This window comes from Astatotilapia calliptera, chromosome 10 (genome assembly GCF_900246225.1).
Source record: "Astatotilapia calliptera chromosome 10, fAstCal1.2, whole genome shotgun sequence".
Classification (NCBI taxonomy): domain Eukaryota; kingdom Metazoa; phylum Chordata; class Actinopteri; order Cichliformes; family Cichlidae; genus Astatotilapia; species Astatotilapia calliptera.
Window position 1 is genome coordinate 7,003,985 of NC_039311.1, and position 12,654 is coordinate 7,016,638.

Sequence of the window (12,654 nt, forward strand, 5' to 3'; positions counted from 1 at the left end):
AGCTCCCTCTTCACCACGACTGACCGGTGCAGCGTCCGCATTACTGCAGCCGCAGCCCCAATCCGTCTGTCGATCTCCAGCTCCCTTCTCCCATCACAAACAAAAACCCCACAACAAAATACAAAAAGCCCACAACAAAATACAAAAACCCACAACAAATTAAAAATCCTTGACGGAAAGGGATTGTCTGAAATACCGGAAGTGACACAACGATTAGCCTAATAGGGCTTTGGAGCGTGATGTCACGGGGGTGGGCGTGGAAAGGATTTTGGCCCGATCCGACATTTTGGGGGTCTAAGTGAAAAAGGAGCGAAAGCATAGCCATGGTTTGTTCTTGCTGTGTGGTCCGCTGCAATGTTCGATCGCACGACCGGGTGTTGTGCCAAAAAGTGATTGTCTGCCAGAAACTGATTGCCGTCCGCGGGAGCGCGCGCAGCTGCTTAAAGCTGCAGCGCCCGGATTACTTGCGTTGCCAGCTACTTCCCTTTCACACATATATCAAGGGCGGAGGGCGCAAACAAACACATTTATGCCTTTGTTATTAGGCAAAGGTATGCATTTATGGAACTTCAACGTTTCTTGTAACTGAATTATGACGCTTTTCAGAACGTTGCTTTCGGTGTGTAGCGCAGTCACGAATGACTACACGCATCACGATGGAATAATTAATGCCTACAGGTTTAGTATGTCTACTCTCGTTGTTCATATTTGTTATAAGACTGTCGAATAGTAGTTAAAACAATAAAGACCTATTGTGCCAGTATCACCATGACTCTTTCTTGTTTGTTCAGAATAACGACTGAGAACATGGCATTTTAGCGCTACCAAAAAGTCATTGTGGCCTATAACTCGTCATTGATATTTCTGCTTCAAACTTGGCGGATGTCATTCAGAAGGGTCATATGTCAAATATTACATCTCAAACAGTCCCTTAGAACTGCTGGATAACCTGTAAAGGAACATTAACATTGATAATATGCCATTTTCAGCCTGCCAAAAAGTGATTGTGGCCTATATCTTGTCACTGAAGCAATGTTTCTGCTTCAAACTTGGTGGATGTCATTCAGATGGGTCCTATGTGACATATTATATCTCAAACACTCTCCAAGAACAGCTGAAAAACTTTTAAAATAACATTAATACCGATAATATCTCATTTTCAACCTGCCAAAAAGTGATTGTGGCCTATATCTTGTTAATGAAATACTATTTCTGCTTCAAACTTGCTGCATGTCTTTCTGAAGGGTCCTATGTGACATATTATATCTCAAACAGTCCCTTAGAACTGCTGAATAACCATTAAGGGAACGATAAAACTGATAATATGCAATTTCCAACCTGCCAAAAAGTGATTGCCGTCTATATCTTGTCACTGAAACAATATTTCTGCATCAAACTTGTTGGGTATCATCCAAAAGGGTTACATGTGACACATTAATAATAGGGTTTTGGAGTCCTTAGAGACTATCTCAAACAGTCTCTAAGGACTGTTGAATAACTATTAAAGGACCATTAATACCCATAATATGCCATTTTCGACCTGCCAAAAAGTGATTGCCGCCTATAACTTGTCACTGAGATACTATTTCTGCTTCAAAGTTGTTGGATGTCATCCAGATGGGTCATATGTCAAATATTACATCTCAAACAGTCCCTCAGAACTGCTAAATTACCATTAAGGGAACAATAAAACTGACAATATGCAATTTTCAACCTGCCAAAAAGTGATTGTGGCCTATATCTTGTCACTGAAACAATATTTCTGCTTCAAACTTGTTGGGTATCATCCAAAAGGATGATATGTGGCACATCATATCCCAAACAGTCTCTAAGAAATGCTGAATAACCTTTAAAGGATCATTAATACCCATAATATGCCATTTTCAGCCTGCCAAAAAGTGATTGCCACCTATATCTTGTCACTGAAACAATGTTTCTGCTTCAAAATTGTTGGATATCATCCAGAAGGGTTACATGTGACATATTATATCCCAAACACTCTCTAAGAACTGCTGAATAACTTTTAAAGGAACATTAACATTGATAATATGCCATTTTCAGCCTGCCAAAAAGTGATTGTGGACTATATCTTGTCACTGAAACAATATTTCTGCTTCAAACTTGGTGGATGTCATTCAGAAGGGTTATATGTGACACATTATATCTCAAACAGTCTCTAAGGACTGCTGAATAACTTTTACAGGAACATTAATACCCATATGACATTTTCGACCTGCCAAAAACTGATTGCCGCCCATAACTTGTGACTGAAACAATGTTTCCGCTTCAAAATTGGTGGATGTCATCCATGTGACATATTATATCCCAAACACTCTCCAAGAACTGCTGAATAACTTTTAAAAGAATCAGAATCAGAATACTTTATTCATCCCGAGGGAAATTAGGGTTACAGCAGGCAGCACGCTAATGGCGCGTGCGCACTTACAAAGGAACCTTCTGACCAACTTTACACAAACATCACATTGGGCAGACATGTCAGAAAGGTAGGCTGATAGGAAAAAACAACAAAAATACACTACATGAGGTAAGAGGAGGAGAAAAAAAAACTCCACTCAGACTGAGCTCCTAGTGGGAGAACAGTTTGATAACAGAAAAAACACCTCAGCACAAAAGCACATGACTATCAATACACCATAGAAACACAAGACAAGCAACAGGGGCGGGTAAAGGGTAAGAGAGAGAACATTAATACCGATAATATGCCATTTTCAGCCTGCCAAAAGTGATTGTGGCCTATATCTTGTCACTGAAACAGTATTTCTGCATCAAACTTGTTGGGTATCATCCAAAAGGATCATATGTGGCACATCATATCCCAAACAGTCTCTAGGAAATCCTTAATAACCTTTAAGGGAACAATAGAACTGATCATATGCAATTTCCAACCTGCCAAAAGGTGATTGCTACCTATATCTTGTCACTGAAACAATATTTCTGCTTCAGACTTGCTGGAAGTCATTCAGATGGGTCATATGTCAAATATTATATCTCCACCAGTCCCTTAGAACTGCTGAATAACTTTTAAAGGGACAATAATACCCATAATATGCCATTTTCAGCCTGCCAAAAAGTGATTGTGGACCATAACTTGTCACTGAAACAATATTTCTACTTCAAACTTGACTGATGTCATTCAGAAGGATAATATGTGACACATTCTGCTGAAGATTTAAATAAAGCCTTTATTGGACAGCGCATAAAATGTCAAATTTCAAATATAAAACCAAATATAACACCAAATGGAAACAGCTGGGTGGAGATCTACATAAATAAATTAGGAACAATAAGTAATAGGAAAGAGAAAACAAAAGGTAAAAAAATGTCATTCCAATACAGCACTTATTAATTTAAACAAAAAAACAAAAAACAATAACAATAACATCCAACTAAAGAAGAAACCACCAATTTAAATAAACTAACAAATATACCAGAAACAGGGGGTATAGTGGAAGCTGAACACCAGTAAACCATGAAACAACATATATATTAATTCTTTTGCCACAGTAACTATAATGCTAACATGTTAGGAAACAGGAAATAATTGAATAATCCTACAAACTAATTCAAATCAAAGCTGAATTTTAATGTTGTTAACAATACAGAAGCACACACAGCAACACAAACATAAATGAATGAATGAATAAATCAATAAATAAACAATGAATTAATATTATTGGAGACAACGATACAAAACACACATTTCAAAGCCTTAGAAAAATTGCCAGAGAACCTAACTGTCTGACCAGCATGCTTCACAGACAAATTTGTTTTCTGTGCTCTTGCGGGGCTTCTTTGCACAGCCCTGTGGTACCACCGTGAGCAAATGTCACAGCCAATCTAAATTAGACAAAACAAGGAAACACAAGTATTATGTTAATAGTGGTATACAAAGAAGTATTTAAATAACAATTTTGCAAAATACGCAGATCATAAAGCAGTCCACCATTCATTACAACTACAATAATTCAGATGATGTATTCACATAGTTTGTAACATTTTTAAAATTATATTTTTGTTTCATGATTTTTTTTATCATCTTTTTAGACTGAATGGGCTATGGACATGTAAAACATAAGCATTTACCCAATCGGTGTCACCATCGTGGTTCCCACAATAGTGGCATAGGTCAGTCAGGTCATCTTCAACAACAAGAAGCAATTACTTTAATTTTAATAATAATGAACTCTGTTTGCATGACTACATAATAAGATTATAGCAATAAAAGAACAATGTTAAAAACACGTTCAATAAAACAATTTGTAGTTTACTATTTAATTTATATTTGTAATGATACCTGTATTCTCAAGAAGACATATTGCAATCTGTTGTCTCAGACTTGCAATACTTGAAGCAGAGTTCTTAAACTCTACTTATTAACACTGCAATTTTCCTTGTAAATCACACAGCAGGTTTGCTAGTTTCTGCCAATATTCTTTGTCAGGTGGGTTTTTAATTTTTTTAATTTTTTTTGTTTTTAAATTTAAGAAGGGACATCTTCTAAGATGCACTCTGCAAACTGTGAATAAAATATATAACAATGCAGTCATTATTTGAAGTAAGATTTGCTATTCCAAAAATTGGAATCATATTTATTTTTAGAAAATCATAGTAAGTGCTCGTGTTGAACAAGAAAGAGGACACAAATGGAGACACTGGAAGAGACAGAGCAGAGACTAGAACCAAAAGCAAGTGATTTTATTAAGGCAGGTAAACATGACAAAACTCAAGCAAAGATGGAACAGGAGAAACAACTAAAGTTGGAAAATAATTATGAAAACTGTTATGAAACTATGCTAAATATAAACCAATTTATATATCACAGCTCCTTCCTGAAACATCCTTGCTGCAGGAAGGAGTGCTTTCGCAGATCATTCATCCCAACAGCAGTTAAACTCTATAACTCCTCAATGACGATGTCATAATTCACTGGACTTTGTGGTCATCATATGATCAAAATTAATGCAAAATGCACCTTCTCTGTTTATGGAGGTGTGCAGGTATATATGTATGTATACATGTGTATATTTATTGTCTACGTGTGTGTTCATGTACATGTCTATACGTATAGATATCTATTACTTCACAGGAACAGTAATGGTAGAATATGTTAAGCTATATAGTTTATGTCTTGGATATTTCCACAAGCACATCCATAAGCACATACTTTGTATGCTACCGTTGTATAAAGTGTATTTTATATTTGTTTGTATTTATTGTTATTTTTGTATTTTCCTTCTGATACCTACCTACTTGATCTGAGGTAACACAAAAATTTCACCATTGTGTGATCAATAAAGTCTTATCCTATCTTATCTTATATTATCTTATCTATGATGACTACAATGAGTATTGTGATGAGACGTGAAGGTAAAATACACAGATGACTTGACAGCAAAACAAAGGAAGAAAAAGGTCTGAGATACAGACAGGAGGTGATCATGGACATTGGAAACATATAGGGAAACAGCTTAATGAAATGAAAATTATGACATCACAGTAGAAGAGTAAAATTAAGCACTAAGAAGAAAGAAGCACAGGACTGTCAAAGTAAAACAGCAAGTATAACAAATTACAGACATGACACGAACCAACAAGGGAGGCTTGACAACAAGAAACACACAGACAAGAAATACATGTCATATTAACTAAATGACAAGAACTGGCTTACACAATGGGCTATAGATGTCACATATAACCCTTTTGGATGATACCCAGCAAGTTTGATGCAGAAATATTGTTTCAGTGACAAGATATAGTCCACAATCACTTTTTGGCAGGTCGAAAATGGCATATTATGGGTATTAATGTTCCCTTAAAAGTTATTCAGCAGTCCTTAGAGACTGTTTGAGATATAATGTGTCACATATAACCCTTTTGGATGATACCCAACAAGTTTGATGCAGAAATATTGTTTCAGTGACAAGTTATAGTCCACAATCACTTTTTGGCAGCTTGAAAATGGCATATTATCAGTGTTATTGTTCTTGTACAAGTTATTCAGCAGTTCTAAGGGACTGTTTGAGATATAATATTTGACATATGACCCATCTGAATGACATCCGCCTAGTTTGAAGCAGAAATATTGTTTCAGTGACAAGATATAGTCCACAATCACTTTTTGGCAGGCTGAAAATGGCATATTATCAATGTTAATGTTCTTTTACAGGTTATCCAGCAGTTCTAAGGGACTGTTTGAGATGTAATATTTGACATATGACCCTTCTGAATGACATCCGCCAAGTTTGAAGCAGAAATATTGTTTCAGTGACGAGTTATAGGCCACAATCACTTTTTGGTAGCGCTAAAATGCCATGCTCTCAGTCGTTATTCTGAACAAACAAGAAAGAGTCATGGTGATACTGGCACAATAGGTCTTTATTGTTTTAACTACTATTCGACAGTCTTATAACAAATATGAACAACGAGAGTAGACATACTAAACCTGTAGGCATTAATTATTCCATCGTGATGCGTGTAGTCATTCGTGACTGCGCTACACACCGAAAGCAACGTTCTGAAAAGCGTCATAATTCAGTTACAAGAAACGTTGAAGTTCCTTAAATGCATACCTTTGCCTAATAACAAAGGCATAAATGTGTTTGTTTGTTTGCCCCCCCCCCCCCCCCCGTTATATCAGTTGCACGGAAGTAGCTGGCAACGCAAGTAATCCGGGCGCTGCAGCTTTAAGCAGCTGCGCGCGCTCCCGCAGACGGCAATCAGTTTCTGGCAGACAATCACTTTTTGGCACAACACCGGCAAGAGAATATGTTCATATCACTCTTTATAGCCTATTAGTTTTATTTTCGATGCACTCTGAGGTCTTAGCAAATTAGAAAAAAACTTCCTACTGAGTGATTTTGCAGAACTACCTTCTATTTATAGACTTGCTAATTATTTGGCATTATTGCAGCAAACCAGCCTGGATGACATCGTGACTGGGTTCCAGTGCTACACAAGGGACCTGCTTCAAACATACCACCATGCCAATCAGATTACTTCTTCCATGTCCTCACATGAAGAGGTGACCCTCCTGGATAAGATGGTGAAGGTTTGCTGCGTTTTGGTGAACAGTGTGATAATAAAACCAGGGAAAAATGAAACCTGCTCCTGTCAAATATTCTTAAGTCTTGTGCTGTATAAATAGCGGTAATTTTTCAAAAGATAAATTGAAGTAATTGATAGTAAATAAAGTAACGTTAGTAGTGGGTGATATCGTGTAAATGCTGTCATGATTTTGTGTAAACATTTTGTCCTTTATAAACTATAAATGACATGGATTCTACATGTAACTGATGTGATGTTCTATAAGGTGGTTTTAATAAAAAAAAGAGCAAAAATTAGTTTGTTTCTTTATTCAACTTTTGAACAGTGGTACTCAGTCAATACATATTCAGTAAATGCAAATTATTTACATGGCAGTGCACTTCAGGCATAAATCTAGATCCCTATATAAAACATTATGGGTCATTCCCACAACCCACAGCTTTACTGTGCTCCAGCAAAGATTCCAATAGCAGTGACAACTCCTCCACATTAGCAGGTGGGATTTTTTGTTTTTGGGGACGGCTCCATTTACCTTTCAATACAGATGGTCTGTTTATGTTTTCATCCAGAGCCGTTTTTGGGCAGCTGAAGAGGAGAAGTCTATCTTATGGCCAACCTCTGGCTGTATCTTGGTCATATTACCCAGAAAAACCCAGTATGCAGGTTCATCTGTAACAGTCCTTGTGCCACAGATCTGCACTGTTGCTTCTACATTAAACAGAAGAGCAGCGACATGGATGCAGGTCTCCACGACTCCGGCCATACAGGTGCAGTGGGCGGCTTCAACATTCCCCTGTGATGCTCACAGGGAATGTTGTGAGCCAGCAATGAACCCAATGCTGGTTCATTCAGTCTTTGAGAGTGCAGTACCTGAAACATACAAAGTTAATTTAAAGACAAGGACTCTACTGAGCCAAGGCCGACATAAATGTGTTTTATCTACTTTCAAATCCATTTTATCATAAATGTAACAAAGTATTTAGAAAGTTAGCACATACATGTAATTTTTCATTTTTTTATCAAATCAAATCAAATCAAAATTTATTTATATAGCACATATTAAAACAACAGTGTTGACCATAGTGCTTCACAGTCAATAAAAACATGAGACAGTTAAAACAAACAATAAAAGAGGACAACAAACAATAGGTAACAACGCAACAAGCTAAAACAGCCAACTAGACAGAATCAAAAGCCAAAGTAAAAAAATACGTTTTAAGACGTAATTTAAAAGACTGGATAGACTCGGCAGTGCGAATATGAACGGGGAGGTTATTCCAGAGTCTGGGTGCCACGGATGCAAAGGCCCGGTCGTTTATGTATCCATCTATAGAACGCTGCATGTTATATTCCAAATCTGCCTGTTCTCTTTCAGAAACCTGCCTTCAGACAATGAACCTAAAGTATGTAATGCAAGGATGTCATCACTTTCAAGATGGAGAAAGCATAAAGTTTGACTTTAGGTGACAATTATGGACACGTAATATGATAAGGAGATTCTGCAGGTCATTAATCAATGTATTATAGTAAAAAATTTATTTTTTGTGACACAGGACACAAACATGGAAGCAAGATATATAATTAGGATTATTTATAATAAATATGAATAAATAATTGCAATTTCTTTAACCATTGAGAATAACTAAATCCTTCAGGACAATGTCACATCAGTGCACTGAACTCACTATGGCTACGTTCACACTGGAGGTCTTAATGCTCAATTCCGATTTTTTTTTTAAATTTAAATCTGATTTTGTGTCTGCTTGTTCACACTACAAATAAAATGTGACAGCAAACACGGTCCTTTGTGAACCCTCAAAGTGGCCCGCATGCGCAAAAGAAGACGTCACACACAACGCGCTCTGTTTAGACCCAGACCAAACAGTATTGTTTGACTGATGGCCCTTAATATAAAGACTTGTTTCAGACTTTACGTTGTCCAAGTTTGCTTTAAGTTATTTTGTTATTTATATATGGCCTAATAATGATCCTTATTGTTGTTTTAGAGAGGAGCGGTGCTTCAAAGGATAGTTGCAGATTTCTGTCAGAATCTGCAGATTATACAGTATAAATAAAATGTTCACGTTGTCTTCCCAACAGTTTCACTAATATCTGCACGGGATGCACACGAAGCGCTCATGTGTTCTCAATGTCTTCTCCAGCGCTGATAATTGGCATATGTTTTGTGTCAGTGAAATAAAAGACGGATTTAAGGCGACATGACCATTCAAACAGCAGTTGCTTTCTAAAACATCAGATATGTATCGGATTAAGTACCACATACGAAAGTGACCCAGATCGGATTTGAAAATATCGGATTTGTGCTGTTTTTACACCGTCATACCATGATTGGATATGGGTCGCATACGGTCAAAAAAGTCGAATTTGATGCGCTTTCGCGTGCAGTGTGAACGTAGCCAGAGCCTCCACATGTTCTCACTCTAATTTGCACTTTGAGTGATGGGCTATTGGTAGCAATGGTTTTGAAGGGACTGCCAGAATCGTTCAAACCGTTTGCGATCCATGTCACACAAAGTGAAGTTGAAGTGACTTTTGCTGAATTTAAAACTAAACTGCGAAGCTTTGAAGACACAGAGAAAATGCGCGCTGCAGCGTCAGATGACAACATCATGAAAGCACGTGTATGACCGAGCGACAATCCCACGTTTGAAAAATCGAATGACCGTGGGGCCGGCAACGCAGACATAGTGTGTTTCAGATGCGGATTAAAGGGACACAAAGCCAGGACGTGTCAGCGCAAGCAGTGGTGTAGCGAGTGTAAAAGCACCACAAAGCACCACCCACTCAACATGCAGACGGAAACGGCGGCAAGACAATGCACGGAAAGTTTCCGAGGAGTCGGGTAGCAAAGACTACGCATTCCGGGTAAGCAGCGAGGATGCAGCGTTCCAGTCAGAGCATGGCATCAACAAAAAGGGTCTGATGGTGGACACAGGGGCAACTTCGCATATTGTTACAGATGTAACAAAGTTCAGGACATTCAACGACAGTTTCCAGCCCAAGTCACACTACGTAGAGTTGGCTGACGACACTAAGTGCACTGGAGTTGCAGAGCAAAGAGGGGAGGCAGAGTTTTGCTTGATGGACAGCAGGGGGCAGTGCCACAAAACAACCTTGAAACAGGCACTGTACATCCCATCGTATCCACAAGACATCTTCTCTGTGAAAGCAGCTACCTCAAATGGAGCAACTATGATCTTCAAGCAAGGAAAAGACACCCTGCAACAAAAAGACGGTACAAGTTTCCCAATACATGAGTACAACAGACTGTACTACCTACAAACAGTAAACACTGAAGGTAAAGACCAGTGTAAGGGTTGCTATGACATGCAAACATGGCATGAAATTCTTGGTCACTGTAATTATGATGACATTCAGAGATTACAGGGTGTTGTTGATGGTATGGCAATCAAAGGGAAAACAGACAAATCTGTCGTACATTGTGAAGTGTGCACACAGGGAAAGTTTGTTCAAACTAGAAACAGGGACCCTGATGCACGAGCCAAAACCGCCTTAGAGCTGGTACACACAGATCTAGCTGGTCCAGTAGACCCAGAGTCCAGAGATGGATATAGATTTGCACTATCATTCACTGATGACTATTCCAGTGCAGTGTTTGTGTATTTTCTGAAAAATAAGAGTGACACAGCAAAAGCAACACAGAAGTTTTTGGCTGATACAGCCCCGTATGGGCAAGTTAAATGTATCAGGTCTGACAATGGAACAGAGTTTATGGGAAATGAGTATCAGGCACTCCTTAGCAAAAATGGAATCAGGCATGAGACCTCAGGACCATACTCACCACACCAAAATGGTACTGCAGAACGCAATTGGCGCACTCTTTTTGATATGGCCAGGTGTATGTTAATAGAGAAACAGTTACCTAAAGAGTTGTGGACTTACGCAGTGCAAACAGCAGCTGTAGTGAGATGTTTTAACAGACGCACAGAACAGACACCATATTTAATGCTGACAGGAAGAAGGCCAAACCTTTCCAGGATGCAGACATTTGGGTCAGTGTGTTATGCCTACAGGCAGAACAAGAGAAAACTAGACTCAAGGTGTGAGAAAGGAATTTTTGTTGGATATGACAAGAACAGTCCAGCTTATATGGTCTACTACCCAGACAGTGAGGAAGTACAGAAGCATAGACTGGTGAAGTTTGAGACTAAAACAAGAGTAGAGAAACAAACACAGACTGACAAGGTGCCAGATGATGAGGGTGACTTTGAGACACCAAACAGGTTTACCAAGACCAGAGAACAGACTGATGTGAGTACAGAACACACAGATACTCAGGAACAGATCCCAGTAAGCATGTCTGAGATGAGCAGCCAGTCACAGGAGAATGAACTCGACTGCGAGGCTGCAAGGTATCCTTCCAGAGTGAGAAAGAGGCCTGGGTATTTAAGTGAATATGTTACTGATAAGGAGGATTGTGATCAAGTACTTACAAACATGGATTATTGTTACAGAGCAATGTGTAACATTCCCCAAACATTCAAGGAAGCAATAACTTCATCTAACTCAGAGAAATGGGTCAGTGCAATGGATGAAGAGATGCAATCACTAAGAGAAAATGACACATTTACCTTAACCACTGTGCCTGAGGGTAAGAAGATAGTGGGGGGTAGATGGGTGTACGCAGTCAAAAACAATGTTGATGGATCTGAGAGGTACAAGGCACGTTATGTTGCTAAAGGATATAGTCAGAGGATAGGTGTGGATTATGAAGGAACATTTTCCCCTACTGCTAACCTGACTAGTATCAGAGTGTTGATGCAAAAGGCAGCACAAGAAAACATGCTTTTACATCAGATGGATGTTAAAGCTGCCTATCTTCACGCACCAATAGATTGTGAGGTATTCATGGAACAACCTGAGGGTTATGAGGTAAAATCCGACACAAATGAAAAACTGGTGTGCAAGTTGAAAAAGTCGCTATATGGGCTAAAACAATCAGGCCGGAATTGGAACAAGTTGTTGCATGAATATCTGAGTGAGAACAACTTCGTGCAAAACCCCGCTGACCATTGTGTTTACACAAAAATGACAGAAAATAAGAAGGTGATTCTGATTGTATGGGTAGATGACCTGATCATTGCTGCTAGTGATGAAAGTGAACTAACTGTTGTGTAGAAAATGCTTGCAGCAAAATTCAAAATGAAGGATTTGGGTAAACTGAGACATTTCATTGGTATAGATTTTGACCAGAGTGATAACTGTGTAAAAATATCACAAAAACAATATGTGGAAAAAATACTTGAAAGATTCAACATGCAGGATTGTAAAGAAAGACAGACACCTTGTGAGCAAAAACTGAACTATGCTGATGATGCAGAAAGGATGAGTGATGTCAAAAGGTACAGAGAGGCAGTTGGTAGTCTGATCTATTTGGCTACATGCACAAGACCAGACTTGAGTTTTATAGTCAGTAAACTTTCACAGTACTTTACTGAGCCAACTGAAGACCAATGGACTACAGTAAAACATGTACTGAGGTATCTGAAAGGGACAACCGAGAAAGAACTGTGTTACAGGAAATGTGACAACAAAGAACTGAGGTTG